The sequence below is a fragment of the Nilaparvata lugens genome, chromosome 3 (genome assembly GCF_014356525.2).
Source record: "Nilaparvata lugens isolate BPH chromosome 3, ASM1435652v1, whole genome shotgun sequence".
Lineage (NCBI taxonomy): Eukaryota > Metazoa > Arthropoda > Insecta > Hemiptera > Delphacidae > Nilaparvata > Nilaparvata lugens.
Window position 1 is genome coordinate 6,112,727 of NC_052506.1, and position 18,559 is coordinate 6,131,285.

General features: G+C 32.9%; 1 protein-coding gene across 2 annotated transcripts in view; it reads right to left on the reverse strand.

The window, feature by feature from the left end:
* LOC111045887 (tyrosine-protein phosphatase corkscrew) overlaps positions 1 to 18,559 on the reverse strand; it is a 159,987-nt gene that overhangs the window by 59,856 nt on the left and 81,572 nt on the right. The window contains exon 1 of one of the 2 annotated variants that reach the window (XM_039422700.1): positions 3,963 to 4,384. The exons of the other annotated variant lie outside the window; for it this stretch is intronic. The gene's annotated coding sequence lies outside the window, so the exon portion shown is untranslated. Of the gene's footprint in view, positions 1 to 3,962; positions 4,385 to 18,559 lie in introns of those variants that run through there. 2 annotated transcript variants of the gene reach the window in all.

The window sequence follows — 18,559 nt, forward strand, 5'->3', positions numbered from 1 at the left end:
TATCTATCTATATGTTAGATAACATCAACTTTATATGTTATAATTCTACAATAAGTACGAAATATTTGACATCGAAATTATGAAGATAGACAAGTAAGACATTAGACAATCATTTTAAAGGACCAATTATTCTGATTATAGGAGTCTATTAACTCGTTTATAATAGTACCTACTTGTCTAAAAATTCACTAATAGTTTGAAAGTACTATACAAAACATTTTGGTCTTAGTTCGACTGAAACATTTCTGTTATGATCATAAAAAATAGCTATGTTATCATTCAATCATCAAAGAATTATTTGGAGATTGGGTCTCTAGAAATAGAGCAGATTCTGAATCTGATAAATTCAAAATTATTGTAGTACATACATTTTTTGGACATAAAATAGTGTGCGAATTAAGTTTTTTATAATTTACATAACCTCTAGACTACGTATTCCAAATTAAGGTTTGAAGCAGTTTTGGGCGAATGCCTGTTGTTTTTACCTCCATTGTATCTATTGTCTATGAATAAATGAAATGAAATAAATTCTTCCAACTCTATAGAATACTCTTAATTAAGGAGATTGATATTGAATTTTCACCCAGTTTATAAGTTGTCTGATTGGAAGTAACCTGGTTAATGTCGATAATCATAATTATTCTTTAGTAGTTTGGAATCCGCAGAACTGTAACTTCATTCAACTGCCATGATCTTCCTGATTCATTTTTCATTTTAAACAAGAATGAACAATTAATATTACATCAGATATACCTGTATTAGCTATCCTCTATAGAAGGTTAGATTAGATTAGATTTCTTTATTTATGTATGTTACAATATTTACTGGCTTATACCATAGAGAAACAATAGCATAAGTAGATATGGTATAGGGCGTTTATGTCGCAACTTTTACTGTTATCTCAAGCCAATAGTCCACGTAGTTCTATCCCGTGAAGCTTTATGACGCTGGTAGTCTCATATTGTGCCGAACATACACTCTTACCCGGTCAAAACCGTAAAAATCGACAGTAATCGACTTGAGAAAACAGTAAAAGTTGCGACATAAATGCCCTATACCATGGGATATCTACTTACGCTATTGTTTCTCTATGTCATTACCTACGTACCTATTAATTTGGCCTTTATGAAGGCAACATCCTAAGGAAAATATTATTGAATTGAATAACTTGAAAATGAGCCTCTCATTCAAGTCTAACTCAAAAAATGAGCCTCTAAAAATTGGGATTAAAAAGACCACCAATTTCAAATAACTGTGAGCTGAATATCGTACTGTGATTCTTCAAAACAAGTTCTAGAGCTCTTCAAAATTTTTTAGATAGGAAAGTTCTAGAATAGTTTCAAAAATTAAGCTCTCCCCAAGAAATATATTGTTGAATAAAATAGAAAAATGAGCTTCTAATCCAGAAGAGTAAAAATTTACATCTTTCAAGACACTTATGAACTGACTATACAGTAATTTGTTTCTTCAAAACAGTTCTAAAATTTTACAATTTGTTGTTTGTTTCTTGCGATCAAATAAACAGATCCTTGAGAAGAATGAAAACTTCTAAACAACATAGAATCAGGAACTGATGCATCTTCCAAATCCTGACTTGACAATTACTAACTTGAGCGGATCTGCTAATGGAGTTGAAGCTACAGTAAATACGTAGTAGTAGGCCTACTTTCAATGTCCACAATGCAAAGCACGTAAACAAAAGAAAAGTAAGTTTTGATCAGAGAAACTTTGTTTTTAAGAAATTTGATGAATATGTTTCACCAAAGTTGGGCGAAATTGCTATGTTTACTATCATGGGTGCAGGTATGTTCCACAATGCAAGACACGATGTCTTGCAAAAGGAATGTATGTTTTGATCAGAGAAACTTTGATTTTAAGAAATTTGATGAATATGTTTCACCAAAGTTGGGCAAATTTGCTATGTTTACCATGGGTGAGACTTGTATGTATATTCTTATCTCAAAAAAATAAAAAATCCAAGAATAGAGGAAATTAAATGAAGTCGGGAAATCGCAAATCACATTTTCAATCAGACAGGTGAGGAGATTACCAATCAATTACTGAGCAAGACGAATTGAATGATTGCATTCAATATTATGGTAATAAATATAAACTAACCACTTTCGCACTGGAAAATTTGAAATTTTTCTTCTCTTGTTGCACTCACAATATACAGTTTTTATTTGATGCACAGGACATGAACATGAATAAAATGAATAAAGCTCAGGTCATGAGATGAAGAAATTGTCACCGAATTTTATAAAGAAACTGTATAAACAAAAATAGGGCGTAGCAACATACAAAATCATTTCAATGAGTTTGAGGGGTGAGAGGGCAAACCCAATTTATCCTTGATTATTTTTTCAATTAGATAGAAAATAAACCTTCCCCTTCTTTCAAGATACGGCCAGTTGTATAGTAAATTACTATAACTGTTATCCTAGAATATAAGAAAGGGTTTTTATTTCTTGAAAACCTTCATTTCTTGAAATTGAAAATATTCCTTTCTAAAAACCTTTATTTCTTGAAATTGAGGCAGTGAACTACGTTATGGAAACCTTAATTGGTGACATTTTTAAAAGAATTTCGATTTGGATACAATCCAAACCTTTACAATACTAACCTTTATAACTAAACTTTCTAAATTTTTTTATACATGTTTCAGAAAAGAATATTATGATCACCCCGACACATATTATTATAAGATAGTGGGGTATCATAATTAGAACTAAGTTTAGTATTGGCAACTTTTGTATGTATAATATAAAAATTATGTAATATGTTTTGTCAATAAACTCCTCTGGTTGCAATTCATTGGCAATCAGAGAAATTAATCAAGGTACCAAAATTGAACAAATTTCTTAGAAAAAACTCTTATATATCATTTTTGAGATACAAGCGCCTAAATTTGAATTCTTTGGGACGATCCATTAGTTCGAGATAATTCACCAACAGGTAAAAAAAATCATTCATGAAATTTTAAGGGTACATTCATTTATATTACGAAATATACTTTTAATTCTCATGACATATTTTATTTATTTCGAGTGAGGTGCACATCTTTGAGCTGAATTTTCCATGGAAATTGTTTTCATGATTCATTTAAAAAACTGTTCTATATAATTTTTGAGATACGAGCGCCTAAATTTGAATTCTTTGGGACGATCCATTAGTTCGAAATAATTCACGAATAGGTAAAAAAAATCTTTCATGAAGTGTTGAGGGTACATTCATATATTACGAAATATATTATTAATTCTCATGACATATTCAATTTATTTTGAGCGAGCAAAACAACTTTAAACTGAAATTTCCATGATTCATTAAAAATATTACGTCAAACTTCAAAAATTTCAAATCATTATTCCAGGACCCAAAATCAAGTGACGAAGCAGTGTGTGGTTCCATAACCTTAACTTTTGGACAACATTAACATTTTATCAAAATTTTTGGAGAGAAATAGTACAGACTCAGCCTAGTTTTTCCTCTAAAGCCATGATTATTTTATGATTATAATGTTTTTACACAATAAATGAAATAATAGAAAAACGGAAGACAGAACATAGAAAACATTATTTCAAACAACAACTAACCACCTAATGACTTACTAAACACTAACTAATTAATAATAGGCACAAAAAAAATAACAAAACCTACTCTAGAGCATGGTAGCTATAGTGGAGTAGGTCAATTTCCACACAGAAAAAACTAAACAAGTAGAGGACACATTAAAAGAATTTTTTGTAACTAACTATTGTATGTAATATTGTAATTTATCTAATATTTTGTGTAATTGATCCACACAGAAAAAACTAAACAAGTAGAGGACACATTATAAGAATTTTTTGTAATTAACTATTGTATGTAATATTGTAATTTATCTAATATTTTGTGTAATTGATGTTGTAGTTTTAGTTTTTTTTCGAAATAAACATTTTATTTATTTATTTATTTAATAATACCTTGAATTTTTATCCAATAACTTCTTCTTGTAGCGGATGATCGAAGTCACCCTGTTCACCACGTTCCACATGCGCATTTCAAATTTCACCACAACCACAAGTCACCCTCCACGGAGCTCACACACTAAACTCAATCATTGCCGCGCGAAAACCGATACAACAGAAAGACCGCTGCGAGAGTTTGTTGAGCGCGAGCCTGACTACGACACGAATGAAGACTGAGACAACCCGAGTCCATGCTAATACCAATTACTCACGGAAACTACAAGAAAAATTCGTCGCTGCACCTGATGAAATGAAAACAACAACGTGAGCCGTGCTAAGTGACTGACTAAACCTCCGCCAGCCAATAACAGCCTTCTCTAATCGATTCCCTCGAAAACAGGCCGCCTGCCACACAAAGACAGTCATAAACATGCATATTATTCCAATTGTCCGATAGTAAAACGTTTTTATAACCTAGCCAATTTAGTCGCGTTTCGATTTTCATCAACCACTGGCGCTTGCGCACTCACTACACTCCGACAATTAAAAGTAGTTCACAATACCTGTGCATTATCAAGTAAGTTCACTGATAAACCAGGTGGGTTGGATGGAGTCTTATCGTAAACTGTTACGAACTACTTAGGTGACTAGTTTATCGCATATTTTTCAAGCTCGTCTAATAGGCTTGTTGACTTGAATGAGCGCATTTTTCAATGAATGTCACCTGAAACTTGGGCTGATTGTTTTCGAGTTGGAAACGTTCATATGACAAGCGATGCGCCGCAAGAAAGGTTTATGGTAGCAATTTCATTTCATTTTTTTTTCATTTCCATTTTTAATCCCACTGACAACCTATGAAGTGGAATCATAACCTCATTTCGGACTTTTGAAATAATATTATCTAAATTTGGGAGAGAAATAGTACAAGGAGTATCCTTAGTTTTTCTCTCCCAATCAGTGCTTTCTTGTAAAAATTAGAATAATAAATAAATGAAAGGGGTACAAAAATGTAATTGCATACAGTCATTGAACGGAGATTCATTCATGTAAAACTAGTAGGGAATATTGAAAATGGTTGAATACTGAAGTACTGTAAGTTGAAAGCTGTATAACTCTACAATAAAATATTTCACTTATCACTGTGCATGGAGATTATTGACTATTGAACTAAATTAGAAGCTCCACCATACAACTGTAAAAAACAATTTTGACCACTAATATCACTTCACCGCACCTAAGCTACCACGCAATACTAAAGCCAGTTATACCCACTTCGATTCTTGGACGTTCCATTTTATGCCGTCCTTATAACTTCAATTGTATTGAATACTAGTAGTTCTGTGAACAGTAGACCTCGCGCTCAGAAGTTACATTGACCTGTTGTTATGTTTTCTCAAAAATTAATAAATAATTTATCAATTAAAAATGTCTAGGAGAAATCCTAAATGAACATAGAGCTTTCTGTCCTATCGTACCGTGACGTGTCGTCCCGGAATGTGAGTGTGAGCGCTGTTATCAGGTCTGGCTGCAACTGTCTACAACGTTGATGGAAAGATACATTTTCAAGATGTTCGATGTTTTTGAACGGGTAGTATTATAGTCAACTGTCTACTAACGTTGATGGAAAGATACATTTTCAAGAAGTTCGATGTTTTTGAACGGGTAGTATTATTGACCGAGCGAAGTGAGGTCTAAGATTCAAGTCGACGGTTTGGCAATCCTCTTAATGTTTAAATGTTTGTATGTTTAAATGTTTATATTTTGCGCATTTACGGCGAAACGCGGTAATAGATTTTCATGAAATTTGACAGGAATGTTCCTTTTTAAATTGCACGTCGACGTACATACAAGGTTTTTGGAAATTTTGCATTTCAAGGATAATATAAAAGGAAAAAGGAGCCTCCTTCATACTCCAATATTAGAGTAAAAATCACTAGTAGAATTACTAGTAGTTCTGTGAACAGCAGACCTCACGCAGTATTCTCATCCACAAGTACCTGATTGAAACAACTATAGACCTTATGGAAATTATAGCAATAGACTGGCTTCTCCACACATCTGTGTAATCACTTGTCAGCTGATGTATGATGAATAATTCTATAGTCTGATTTTTACTCTAATATTGGCGTATGAAGGAGGCTCCTTTTTCCTTTTATATTATCCTTGAAATGCAAAATTTCCTAAAACCTTGTATATACGTCGCAATTTAAAAAGGAAAATACCTGTCAAATTTCATGAAAATCTATTACTGCTTTCGCCGTAAATGCGCAACATATAAACATATAAATATTTAAACATTAAAAGAAATGCCAAACCGTCGACTTGAATGTTAGACCTCACTTCGCTTGGTCAATAACTTGGCAAACACATGATAATATCTATCTTAATACATCATAAGTTTCTCAAGCTCCGTTCAATCAGGTAGAATTTATAAGGACTGAAAAACTAAACGTCCAAAAATCGATGTCTGTGTGTAATAGGCTTAAAAGTAATAGGTACCTTATATTCTGGTTTGCAAGAAGAAGAAACAAAAAACAAACGCAAGACAACAAAGATTTGACCCAAAGATTGATTCTTCATTGGATGGAATCAAGTGTTAATAGTTCGAAAATATACATAAAACAATTTTGTATCATATAGCTTCGTATGATGGAGACCCAATTTTGCAGCTCTAGTCTGATTAGAAATATGGCAAACATCAACATTGTAATGTAGCAACTATAGTGAAGTCCACGTTATAATGGCAGTGGATGAAGATACAAGAATAGCGATGCCGATTCTCTGCATTAATTAATCATATTTTTACACTGTCAAAAACATAATTGGCACCGTTGTGGACCTAGAAAAGGATAGTACCACCGCTTTGTCGAATGATAGACAAGGATAGCAAAACCAAAGTTGATCAAATACTGTCATTATAACGTGGACCTCACTATAGGAATAATAGTGATATTGATAGAGTGATAGAGTGACTAAAAATATCGGGGACCGAGCTTCGGAGTACAAAAGCATAAAAAATTTATTACGAAAGAAGAAATTATAATAACATTTATAGTTTATACAGAAATGTTCTATCTAATCGCAGTAAATTGAAATTAATTCCCAGAGGAATGCAAAAATGTCGCTCACAAAAGCCGGTTAAATTTTAATCTTGATTAATTTCACGCGAACCAAATCAGAGAAGACCATTTCAAAAATATGGATCCACTGGAATTAATCAGGATTGGAAATAGCCCGGCTTTTTTGCAACCGGCACTAAGTACCTGATTGAATGATTACAAAAGTTCAACAGCTGAGTCATAATTATGACATAGTCCCACACACATGAACTCGCTCACTCACTTCCATCATCAACATACGACGAAATAATTATTATCAGCTGTTTTTCGAAGGATGAATAATAATTATCCTTTTAATGTCCTTCAGCGAGTTTTACCAGGGATGAGACCTAGTGCAATCGAATCTTCATATTATAAACCTATTATGTTCTGAATTTCGTGAGAATCGTTAGAGCCGTTTTCGAGATCCGGTGAAATACAAACATATAAACAGAAATTGCTCGTTTAATAGTATAGGTTTCCATACGGAACTACAGTAGTAACCTGGCTTCAGCCAAATAATCATGAAGATAATGGATCATTTCAGCATTCCATTCAAGCATTAGACAATGATCAATATTTCAACATTGTTAAATATCAATGGGAGATCAGATCGTACAACGAGAACCGTGATATTAATATAGTTAATTATCTATTTATTCAATGAATCAAAAAATTCAATATTCAGAAAAGAAAAAAAAGGCTATTGCCCAAAACTTATATTTCTTAATTTTGTAAAACTTATATTTCCTAATTTTATCTCAAATAATCAAAATAGGTTATATTCATATTAATCTTTAGATTAAAAAATTATTCTGAAAATTCCACGTCAGAATAAAACTATCAGTTTTATCTCCATAAAACAATCGTGATGTGTGATACCAAAATCAAGCTGACTATGTTTGAAGCGCATTCAACTGACAACTGACAGATGGTTAAAATGCGTGGGATGAACGCTCGACATTGAATGAACCGAGAAGGCCAAGGTCAAAAATGATACCATAGAGTTCAATTGATGGATCTGGATATACAACCTTTTTGGAAGTGTAGGTAACTACTATGGTGCGGTCCACTTTATAATGACAGTATTTGATCAACTTTGGTTTTGCTATCCTTGTCTATCATTCGACAAAGCCGGTGGTACTATCCTTTTCTAGGTCCACAACGATGACAATTATGTTTTTGACGGTGTAGAAATATAATTAATTAATGCAGAGAATTGGCATCGCTATTCTTCTATCTTTATCCACTGCCATTATAACGTGGACCACACTATAACTCTTACTTCTTGCATTGTTTCCTTCATAAAAACTACTTGTGGTGAAAATAAAGAAAATTTAAGCTGTACAGTTTTCTAATAGACGAAAATACGAATTATTCAAACAATTCTGAATGACGTACATGAAAGAGAAAAGAGAGGACCTTCTCGTGAGGGAACAATAATCCATACGAATACTAGTAGTATTCTCATCCACAAGTACCTGATTGAAACTATAGACCTTATGGAAATACAGCAATAGACTGGCTTCTCCACACATCTGTGTAATCACTTGTCAGCTGATTTATGATGAATAATTATTCTATAGTCTGATTTTTACTCTAATATTGGCGTATGAAGGAGGCTCCTTTTTCCTTTTATATTATCCTTGCAAAATTTCCAAAAACCTTGTATACACGTCGACGCGCAATTAAAAAAGGAACATACCTGTCAAATTTCATGAAAATTTATTACCGGGTTTCGCCGTAAATGCAAAACATATACACATTTAAACATTCAAATATTTAAACATTAAGAGAAATGCCAAACCGTCGACTTGAATCATAGACCTCACTTCGCCCGGTCAATAAACATTAAAACATTTAAAAATTGAAACATTCAAACATTAAGAAAGATGCCAAACCGTTGACTTGAATCTTAAACCTCACTTCGCTCGGTCAATTATTTTATATTTAGTGAAATTAATGTTCAATCTATTGGAATCTTGTGTAGGGTGACTGGAATAATCGGAATATATGGCAGATGGGATGTGAGAAATGGCTGCAGCTGTAAAATAACTCGCAGATATATGATGTTTAAAAATGAAAATCGGTTTCTCATTCTTAAATTCATCAGATAAGATTTGATCAAATTATTATTAACACAATATTATATATAAAAATTATTTACATTATTATATTTATTATTATAACATTTGATAAATAAATAAAGTATTGATGGAATCCAGGCAAAACGATAGTTTAAGAATCAATATCTAATCAAAACTAAAGTTAATTGATATTCAAAACATAGTAAGAATTTCAACGATAATCAAGAATAAGCATACGAGATAGATAAAAATAGAATTCCTATTTAAGATCGGTTATAAAATATAAGGAATAAACGGCCAAATATAATCACATCAATTTCCCAGTTTCTTAGGGAATTCCTATTAAGCTATTAGGTTATCAATAAACGTACGGTATCTTGAAGCTTTGCAAGGTATCATTAAATTATTTCGCAGAATAGCTAATCTGATAGTTCATTTTGGATCGAGAGATTAATAGCAAGTCATTAAATATGCATTCAAGTTAAAGCTGGATTCAGTATCAGTGAACGTGTCCGGTACAGTAGAGATATTATTCTTATGAGTTCTAATATGAGTATTCACACTCAGCCCGGCGGAGCAGGTATGAATAGTCCCATAAGAACGCAGGGTAATTATATTTTCACTGTATTGTACACTGATACTTATTAATAACCTACCAACATAGTAAACGCTATGCCAATTTTTTTTCTCAGTATAATTGGAGAGCTAGATTTTTCTAGTAGAATTTTAATTAACAATATTATTGTGATTAAAAATCAATATGGGTACACCGAGCTTCGCTCGTTATTTTTATTTATTGATAAACAGGACACAATAAAAATGATCGTGTTCATATTTCACAGCTGGCTATATGTCATCTTATGGATTTCGAGGATGCGATATTTTGATTTTTCACATAGTCACTCGCTCACTCACTTTTTTACTATCCACAGCTGTTTCAGCCAAGGATGAATTATCCTTTTAATGTCTTTCAGCGAGTTTTCTCAAGGATGAGACCTAGTGCAATCGAATTTTTATATCATAAACCTACTATGTTCCAAATTTCGTGAAAATCGTTAGAGCCGTTTTCGAGATCCATTCAACATAAGTAACCAGATAAATATAAATAACCAGATATAGAAAAAATACAGAAATTGCTCGCTTAATATAATAGGATTTGATAGTTTCATTGATAAAGTTCTCAACTGTTTTACTCTTCTACAGCAAGAATCCCTAGAATTAAAACCGGTTTGTTTCTCAAATTATTAATGAATGAAGCAGATTTATTAATTGAAATTAAAACAGATTCATTTCTCAAATTATTAATGAATAAAGCAGATACATTATCTATTTGAAAATGAACTAAATTCTTAATTCATTATCTTGTAAACTAGTTTTAATTTATAAAACAGATCTAAATAGCGTTAACGCTGGGAAATCGTGAAGACAGTTTGATTTTCTATAAGCAAAAACTTGTTTTCTCAAGACTGACACTGACTGATAGGAAAATTATTGTGGAAAAAGGAAAACAAGTTGTTCAATTTTATCAATAAATATTGTTAAATAGAGTGCCAGTGGAAAAAGAATACTAGATCCGCCATAAATCGTTACGTAAAGTACATTAGTATCCTGATTTTCTGGTTTGCTAGATAATGCGAAGCTTTATTGTTTACAGGTCTAATTTTTATTGTGAATAATCTAGGATGATTATTAACTATCTTCACAATGTCATTAAGAAACTGGTTTACCAACCATAATCAACATTTCAATGGTTCGAACACATAATTGATAATGAAAAACAGTTTGATAGATTCCAAATAAATAAGTGGATAATGTATTATCATGTTTATATGTTTATAGTAGTATATTACTACTATAGTAGTTTATAGTAGTTTAATATTATACTACTGTATAATCAATGAACTACTATAGTGAGGTCCACGTTATTTATAATGGCAGTATTTAAGTAACATGAGTTTTTTTTTATAATTCATGAATAGTTTTTATTATTCATCCAACTCTTCAAAATTAAACATAACATGAACTTAACTCACATTGATTCCAATGATGGAGCAGATTGATTGTAATAGAAAATAAATATAAGTAGGCGTACTACTCTTATTTTACTCATGTACCGCATTCTTAATAAGTAGGGTGAACCTTATTAATGGTTATTATTTGGCTCAAGATGATCATATTGGGAATAACAATTTATTAGAGTATTTATTTTATTTCATTTATTGTATAAAGAGCACTATAATCATAATATATATTATAGAATATATAATTTATTATGAAATTGGAGGAAAAACTAGGCTGAGCCTGTACTATTTCTCTCCAAAAATTTTGATAGAATGTTAATGTTGTCCAAAAGTTAAGGTTATTTAATCACAAACTGCTTCGTCACTTGATTTTTGGTCCAGGAATAATTATTTGAAAATTTATTGCTATTCTATTGCTATACTTGAGCCAATCGCTCTTTCGACAAAGCAGCGCTATCCTTTTCTACCTTTACAACGTTACCAGATCGTTTTTCAACAATAAAGAAATATAATTGATCACCAAAAACAATCTGGTGTGGCGCGCACTCACACAACTTTCCTTGCCGTTATGAAAATTGATCATCTGAGCCAGCTGGTGACAGGCCAATAACGCTGGAGACACACGGGGTCTGCTATCTCTTCATAGTGAATGATTTAATAGAATCAACATTTGCCAACAGTTTTCAATTGAATAATCACGAATTTCGAGATTATTTTCAATTCTAGGTGAAAATGTTTCTGAACATTAACTGTAGAGATTCTCATGCTCAATCTTTTTCACTTAAAATGTTTTGTTTAAATTGTATCTGAAGCCTGATGATTGGGGAATCTAAAATCAAACTTTGCATAGATTGGATGGAGCTCCTGGAATTTTTACAGATATGAGACTTGTGGCAGTTGATAGAGCTTAACGATAACTATTGTAGGTATAAATTTAATCAAAATCGTTGGAGCCATTTTCGAGAAAATCGCGAAAACCCCTGTTTTTGACAACATTTTCTCCATTTTAGCCGCCATATTGAATCGCATTTGATCGAAATTGTTCGTGTCGGATACTTATAGCGTAAGGACCTTAAGTTCCAAATTTCAAGTCATTCCGTTAATTGGGAGATGAGATATCGTGTACGCAGACGCACATACACTCATACACACACACACACACACACACACACACACAGACCGATACCCAAAAACCACTTTTTTGGACTCCGGGGACCTTGAAACGAATAGAAATTTAGAAATTGGGGTACCTTACTTTTTTTTGGAAAGCAATACTTTCCTTACCTATGGTAATAGGGCAAGGAAAGTAAAAATCTGAATCTAACATTGAATTAAACTCAATTTACTGTGATTAGATAGAACATTTCTGTATGAATGTTATTATAATTTCTTCTTTCGTAATAAATGTTTTATGCTTTTGCACTACAGAGCGAAGGTCGGTTCCCGATATTAATATTTGAACAATTTGAATGGTCAAAATTAGTTTTCTTGTCTGCAGAGAGTCTGTCTTTTCCTACACCATGTTACCCTCGCTATGAACTCTTCCTTATTGGGCTAGTGGATTGGACTCGTTCTATTAGATGTCTGAGAATCTTATTGATTCTCGTGGGAGGATCCATGGTGAAGCTAGGGACATTCTAACTGCGCAGTTTTGTAGTGTTCTCCCAACCCTGTTGTTTCTAGAGGTGATTTGATGTTGTAGTTGGGGGAATTGCGTATTATTTTTGAAACGAAGGTGATTTAACGTTGAGTTTGGGGGAAATATGCATTACTTTTAAATTTGTATGAAGCTTATGGTTATACACTCAAAAAGGAGAAAGATTGCCGCCTTCAGTGCAACATTTATTATTAGATCATTAACATCTTGGGAGAAACTTCATTTCCCATTACAATTGAGAAGATGTAGGTATGTAAAATCTTCAACTACACAATTTCATGTAACAAATTGAGATGGAATATTGTTGTTACAACATTGTGGTGATAATATTTAAGACTTGAGATGTATAAAGCATCCTTTCTGAAATCGATACTTTATTGTAGATCCATTCCCTTTCCACTACTAATATTTAAACTTCTAATTGAGAAGTTTGTTTTGAGGAAGTTTTGAGAAAACTTCTAATTGAGAAACATCTGTATCAATGTCATATCATGTATCATGTCTGTAATCAATACCTTATCAATGCATTCATGAAACCTGTACCATATTCAAAAAGCAACTACAACTTTGCTAAATTAGTTTCACCAGCGCCCAATCTCTCCAGACATCAACTCAATTAATCGAAACCTATTTCACAAGATAGTAGGTCATTAAAGCAATTAGAAAAGTGCGAGGTGGATGAACAATGCTAAAATACACAGGCCGGTTCACAGTACATGTGATACGATACTGAGTCGTGAGATCTTTCCAGTGCAAAACATATTGCTTCCGTTCCCGCACTTTCCGAGTACAATGCGAGTACTGCACTTTATGAGCAACAATACACTTTCTAGAGAAAGAAATCATACATGCATTCATTACTTTCTATTAACAATTAAGAGGTTCAACTGATTTATAATGTAAGATTAAGAGATTATACTAATCACATTAATAGGAATAGAAAAACTAAGAAACATGTGTAACAGATTTCTAAAGATGTTAAACTCGGTAGAACTACTAGACAATAAGAGGTTCATTAACTGATTTATGATGGAAGATGAGGATTATACTATTCACATTATTAAAGTAATAGAGAAATAATGGAAATAATATTGTAGAACAGTAGAAACAAAAATGTGTACTTTCGTGAACTAAAGAGATTGAACTAAGAGATTAAACCGAATACTGAGAAAGTACTTAGCATAGGAAACGTATTTGCTTTTTCCAGCAAAGAAAAAGTATTTTCCTACAGTTACGTTGAAAAGTGGCCATTGCTGCACTGATTACAGAACGCAAATAATCACTTTTCCGCTCTAGTGCGGGAAAAATTTTTCTGGACTCCAGATTTGCAACATGGCAACGCAAAATACTTAGTAGGTTATATGGAGCAACAGTGCAGCAAAATCAAAATGAAGTTGGTAACAGTGACTGCTGTGGCTGCTATAGTGAGCAGAGGTGCAACGAAGCACAACGCGCTAATTATTATTCATTATATATTATAACCAAGGACAACGAGGACTTTAGGATTTTAGGATTAAGGTTTTTATCAATAATAAAATTACACAGAAAAACATTTGATGGATTTCAGGCAATTTTACCCATAATTACCCACTTTTCATATTCAATGGTAACTGTAGGAAAAACTTAATGTGAAATACGTGCGCAAAGTTCCTCTGCTGCACTCAACAAACCATTCCGCCCTCGCCTACGGCTCGGGCGTAAACGTTTCTTTCGGTGCAGCAAACTGTCACTTTGCGCACTAGTTGCACAAATAACTATTTCCTACAGTTACCTTGAAAAGTGGCCATTCCTGCACTGATTACAGAATGGAAAGAATTACTCTTCCGCTCTAGTGCGCTAAGTATTACTATGCGTACTCCAGATTTGCAACATGGCAACACAAAATAGTTGGTGGGTTATATGGAGGATTAGTGCTTGAAAACAAAAATTAAGTTGGTAAAAATGACTGTGGTTAGATTTAGATAAGAATAATTTCAATGGCTACCCTACATTTATGATAAAATCCCAATCTAGAAACCCAAAACAAGAATAGGCCTAATATTCATCTAAATCATAATTAGATAATCATCATTTACGAATTAAATAAACTAGATAATGTTGAAGAAATTATCACAGAACTGGATATGGGATACAAATTCAAACGTGAACTGAGTTTATTAACATAAGTGAGTTTTTGATCTTGGAGAAAACAAATAACAGTTTTTAATAGTTAATTATGATTCAACTGTGAATTGTGATTTAACTGAATCAACTAGAACAGGTGACATCAGATACTTGTGGATGAGAAAACTGCATGAGGTCTTTTACAGTGGCGCCATTTCACCAAACTGCTGGGGGGGGGGGCAAAAACCAAGAGGAATGAGGGGGGGGAAGGAATACGTCCAAAGGATAGACGGTCCTGGGTTTCCCCATAAATGTTACATTCGAAGATGTTATTATATGCTTCATTTTCTCCAGTTTTATACAAATGTGGTTGAGGTATCAATACAAGCATATAGGCCTACATTATTAGTTAATCATGAAGTATTTATTAGAAATAAAGGCCTACAGAGAGGCCCTAAAGTAGGAATACACTGAAACAGATTTCTTAAAAATCATGGAAAAATATTTTTTTTTTACAATAACAATTTAAACAATTTCATTGGGATCATATTCTAATTGGAAAATAGCTTTCAGTTAGAAAGCTAAAGAAACATTAAGCTGTTCCCATCATTCTCACCAACTCTGTACATACATTATTGATTGTCTGATTGTGCCCTTTCTTTTGCTTTCACTGTGACATCTTGCAACTTGTTAATTCTCACGTTGAAATTTATGCAATAACTCACTTATTGTGCCCTCATCAATAATTGTACCCATTCTATATTTAAGCTTCAACTATACCACAGAGAAAATTATATTCTGTATTACTCCCGTACCCATACTTTCAAGGCAATTTTGCTACATTGTTGATACTGTAGAAGGAATTATACTACTGCTGTTTGAAAAAAGTATTAAATCAGAATGAGATTCTAAGGATTCGTGTAGATAAACCCACATTTTCATTATTCATCTGATCCTTGGGGGGCCTAGGCCCCCCTGGCCCCCTCCCCCTTAATGGCACCCCTGGGTCTACTGTTCATGGAACTACTAGTTAAGAAACTTTATAAAAATCATCTCCTTTCCTGTCACTTATTGTTAAAAGTAAACAATTTCACATTTGTAAACAATATCATAAAGCTCTCTATAAATAACACAGTTATTTAAAATCTTACTTTCACGTCTATCATTAAATAAATCTTCAAGGTTCAAGAAAACATTCTATATTGAGATACACTTTACACTGTCAGCATCGGACGGATGCGAAGCATTGATGTTGTTTATAAGAGATGCTGACAAATTAAAGTGAAATTACTATAGTGGGTAATGACACTGTTGATCTTTCCTAATGATGACTATGCCGGATATTTTGAATTATAAAACTCAATTTGTACAGTTGAAAAGTCGATGTACCTCAGAGATGGAATCAGCAGATGGAGTATAATATGCAAGAGTACTATCGATTAATGGCAAGATCACAATTATCTATTATCGATTAATGGCAAGAACTCAATTATCTATTATCGATTAATGATCGATTAATGAATTGCAAGAACTCAGTTATCTATTTCGAATCAAACTGCTGTTTACGAGTACTATTACTAGGTGCTATTCAAAAACATATTATAATGAATGACTGGATTGTACTTATTTCTTTAATTATTGACCGAACGAAGTGAGGTCTAAGATTCAAGTCGACGGTTTGGCATTTCTCTTAATGTTTAAATGTTTAATGTTTATATGTTGCGCATTTACGGCGAAACGTGGTAATAGATTTTCATGAAATTTGACAGGTACGTTCCTTTTTTAATTGCGCGTCGACATATATACAAGGTTTTTGGAAATTTTGCATTTCAAGGATAATATAAAAGAAAAAAGGAGCCTCCTTCATACGCCAATATTACCGTAAGAATCAGACTATAGAATTATTCATCATAAATCAGCTGTCTAGTGGACTATAATACTACCCGTTCAAAAACATCAAACATCTTGAAAATTGTATCTTTCCATCAACGTTGTAGACAGTTGCAGCCAGACCTGATAACAGCGCTCACACTCACATTCCGGGACGACACGTCACGGTACGATATAGGACAGAAAGCTCTATGTTTATTTAGGATTTTTTTCTAGACATTTTTTATTGATAAATTATTTATTAATTTTTGAAAAAACATAACAACAGGTCTATGTAACTCACTGAGCGCGAGGTCCACTGTTCACAGAACTACTAGTATAAAGATAGCCATCACAAGATAGGAAATAGGCATTTAAGAAGATGAGAGTTTACTTCTGTTGTCTAATCGAGTGTAGACGATTATAATAAGGCTATTGATATTATAATAATATGCTGAAGATTATTATAGAGATGGCATTTTTTCACGCTATTATTTCAAAATTCTAAACTCAACTAACCTAAAACTCTATTCATAAATAGAAAACAGAGCAGACGACGCAAACACAAGCGGTGCCCCCTACTTGCATATTTAGCGCTTCCGTGAGCTATAAAAACAGAGTAAAGCTACAAAAGCGAATCAGCTGATGAGAAATCTTTAAAATACGTGAGCATTTGCTCCAGAGTTCAGGAGCATAAGGTAAGAGTATAAGGTAAGAGTATAAGGTAAAGCTTATTCATATAAAAATGAGCAAATGCTTTTGCTTCTATCTTTTGCTCATGAGCATTTGCTCTGGTTTTATTCATAAGGGCAATTGTCTTCTATAGACGGTAGCTGATACCGGTTTATTGATGTTATTGATTTATTCTCGTTTAAAATAATCAGTTATATTTTATTAAGCAAGAAATTATATTTTTCAATAATTTCATAATGAATTTTCATAATTATGATGAAATATTTTGTTAATTAATTATTAATTCTACATTGTTGAAAGACAATTTGGCAACAGACATCAGCGAGAAAGAGATAGCGCTATCCGTTTTTTTGAATGATAGACAAGGATAGCAATACCATTGTTAAACAAACAATGCCATTATAACGTGGACCTCACTATAGGTGTGATTCAAAATATATAAATAATGACTGGCTTGTACTTATTTCTCCATTTATTAATGTATTTTGACACAATTTTTAAGAATAATGTAGAAAGAGAAAAATGAAGGTCGTTGTTCGGACATACACAACTTGCGCCCAGCGGCCAAATGAGTGTGATACATGGCTACGATACACACGTACACTGTTTACGTCGTGACGTCATCACTGCCAATTAGAATGTAATTATAGGATAGAAATAGACTATGTATCTCATTAACTTGGCTAATATTTTGTCATAATACAGTTGTGTTTTGCTTGAAGCTTCCTTAGGATACTGAAGTGAATTTGAATTTCGCTCTTTCAGTCGGGGAACTTAATGTCGGCTGCGAAATGGCATCACTCGAGATGACGTCACGGACGTTCACTTTGTTACGTTCAATCCGTGAGTGCCCAAACACATTCTGACCGCTGGGAGCAAGTTGCAGATTCCCCGTTGGTCATCATCCAATTAGAAAACGTCAAATTAAAGTTTATGAGTTCATTCCACTATTCACTAAAACTGTAATTTGTTAATTCGTTAAAAACGTTACATTGATATAGTATGATAGAAGAGTGATAGCTCATCCACCCGTAGAAGATCCATCAACTCAATTTCTGTATTATAATCTTGCTGTCATAAAAAC